The 2,798-nt window shown below is 44.4% G+C and overlaps 1 long non-coding RNA gene across 1 annotated transcript in view; it reads left to right on the top strand.

The window, feature by feature from the left end:
• LOC104983268 overlaps positions 1–548 on the top strand; it is a 17,662-nt gene extending 17,114 nt beyond the window's left edge. Inside the window, exon 3 of the long non-coding RNA XR_824608.1 lies at positions 476–548. This is a non-coding gene — a long non-coding RNA (uncharacterized LOC104983268). The remainder of the gene's footprint in view (positions 1–475) is intronic.
• Positions 549–2,798: the final 2,250 nt, after the last annotated feature.

Raw genomic sequence — 2,798 nt, 5'->3', positions numbered from 1 at the left:
CACCAAAGGGGACATGCCCAAATCACTCACATGCCTTCCCCTTTAAGGTGAGGCATATAACCTCTTCATGCCTCGCTTTTATGTCATTTATAAAATTGAAACAGAGTAACATGTTCCCGGACTACCTCCCAGAGATGCTGCTAGGGTCAGACTTGGGAATGAATATGAAAAAGGTTTGAAAAGAACCAGACCCCTGTAATTGGAAGCACTTGGGAGGAGGTGAGGCGGGGAGAAGGGGGCGGGGGGAGGTTAGATTACCGCCTTGCACCGCAAGGGGATCTAATTAACTGAGGATTGTAGTTCTTGCCTTTCTGAGGAATGTGTTTCTTTTCACCTTTGTTCTACTCATCAAATCACTTGGTCGTCTGTGTAGCGTGTTTGAATGTTCTTAGTGTCTTCTAGAGGGGAAGGGATAACGTAGTTCCTTTGTATGCTGTTGATTTTTCTCCCTTCCTTTTCTCTTGCCTTGGGCTAGCAAACGGAACCTCCAGCAGCCAGCTCTCTACCCCCAAGTCTAAGCAGTCTCCCATCTCTACGCCCACCAGTCCTGGCAGCCTCCGGAAGCACAAGGTATTATGTCTCTTATACCTTACTAAACCCCCTTTCACTTGGACTTTTTGGTCCATTAGCTTGAAGCCCCAGGAATCCCAGCAGGGGTCAAGCTTCCAATCACTTGTATTTATTCTTCTGGCCCCCGGTTTAATTCTAATTATATTTAACCAAAAGGAAGCGGTATGAAGGACCCAAATACCCCCATTCTGAGCTAATTGTGTCACCAAATGATGGCCCAGGGGATAAACTTAGATTTTGTCCCTCTGATTCAGAGGCACAGCAAACAGGGTGTTGAGGGCAACTTAAGATCCTAGGTCCTGTAAAGGTCATAAAGAAAGTTAGTCCTGAGTTACTCCCTTTAGATTTGTGGGACATTCAAATATGAACAGACCCTAATTTCACTGTGTATTCTTCATGACCAGGCCGATTCTGGTACACTGTGGGAAGAGAGGGCATAGATACATTGCACTGACCCTAGGCACCCTTTACATCTCTAAGTTAGCCCCAATAAATATACCATTAAAATAATAGATGTTGTAGAAATTCTCTACCTCCACTTTCCAAACTGATTTCCACCTAGAAATCTCTTCTGTATCGAAAATCTGCAGTGGCCATTGCCTTCCACCTCACCTCAGGCCACATGGATGTGGTTTCTGCTCTGATTGTTGTTGTTTAGTCCCTAAGTCATGTCCAACTCTTTTGCAACCCCATGGACCGTAGCCCACCAGGCTCCTCTGTCCATGGAATTCTCCAGGTAAGAATACTGGAGCAGGTTCCCATTCCCTTCTCCAGGGGATCCTCCCAACCCAGGGATCAAACCCTCATCTTCTGCACTGGCAGGTGATTCTTTACTGCAGAGCCACCAGGGAAGCCCTCTGCTCTGATTACCACACCGTAGAGTGGTTTCCTCTAGGATTCTCTTGTGTTCCCCTGGCTCACAAGAATTGGCATGAGATGGAGAAAGGCAAAAGGCCAACAATGTGGCCAGCTCCATCACGGAACCATAGAGGGTCAGGGGTAGAAGAGATCTGAGACAGAGGTAAATTTGTTTCATTTGATTCTCTCAATGATCTTGTGGGATTGATATTTTACACATGAGGAAATTGAGACCCAGAATGGTGAAGTTACTTACTGGGGTGACATGGCTAGGCAGCAGAAGACATAAGGTCCTAACCAAGGTTATGATCCTTGGTCTGCTGGAGCTGGTTTACACTAGCTCATGAGAGCTTACTGTGTACACTGCTTTTCAATTCTAGAAACTAGAGCTCAGCCATGATGGGAATATTTACACCATGGAATTCAACAAATGCTATAAATCAGAGTCATTGTTTTCTCACACAGAAAGCTGGTCATTACACATTCAACAGCACACCACTACCTGCCACCCATTTAAATTTCCCTTTCTCTACATCAGGATTTTAATTTCCTGGTTAACTTGACCATTACCTGAGCCATAATTCCTAATGCTCATTCTATTCCTTTAATGACTCTTTTAACTTCTGCTAGTGACCCTGGCTGGAACCTTTGAATTGTTCTCTTGAGCTACTTGGTTTTAACAAAGGAGGATCTGCTGAACTGTCTGTATAGCCAGTGTTACCCCGAGATTGTGAGATGGATGAGAACTGCTTTAGCCATCAACTTTCAGTGATTCTTCTGAGCAACAAGGCTTGTTCGTGTGGACATACCAGGATGAGGAATAGCCTACTTTGGTTGTTCTATTGTCTACACAGAACCTCATAGGGATGCTCCACTGTTTCCTACTGTGTTTTTCTTCCACGCATTTCTGCCCTTACTTTCCTTCTGGGAAGTGTGACCTATCCCAGTACCTTCCACCAGTACCTTCCTCAAAGGGCTGGGAGGGTGCAGTCTAGGCATTCATTTCACCCATACACTTGAGACCTTCCACTTTTCAGTTGATATGTTCAGTTCATTTAGTCTGAGGCCCCACCACCCATAAGCCCACTGGATGAGTGCATTGCTAAACCATTTCTTCTGGTTGGGTTTTCAGGCTTTAGGGGGGCATTGTTTGCTGTATTTAATTTTCCATTTCTTTTGGATTCAATTCTAAAAAGAAATTTCACCATTGAAGGACTAAAATAAGCTACAGGTGACAGCCTTGTCAGAGCCTAACTATTTTATTTGTATCATTGACTTTTCAGTGTATCACTTTATTTTTCAAATTGCCCCTTTTAAGATCATACATCATGACCAAGTGGGCTTTATCCCAGGGATGCAAGGATTCTTCA

The sequence above is a fragment of the Bison bison genome, unplaced genomic scaffold (genome assembly GCF_000754665.1).
Source record: "Bison bison bison isolate TAMUID 2011002044 unplaced genomic scaffold, Bison_UMD1.0 scf7180017862137, whole genome shotgun sequence".
Classification (NCBI taxonomy): domain Eukaryota; kingdom Metazoa; phylum Chordata; class Mammalia; order Artiodactyla; family Bovidae; genus Bison; species Bison bison.
The sequence above is the reverse complement of the archived record's forward strand: the minus strand, read 5'-3'. Positions and strand labels throughout refer to the sequence as shown.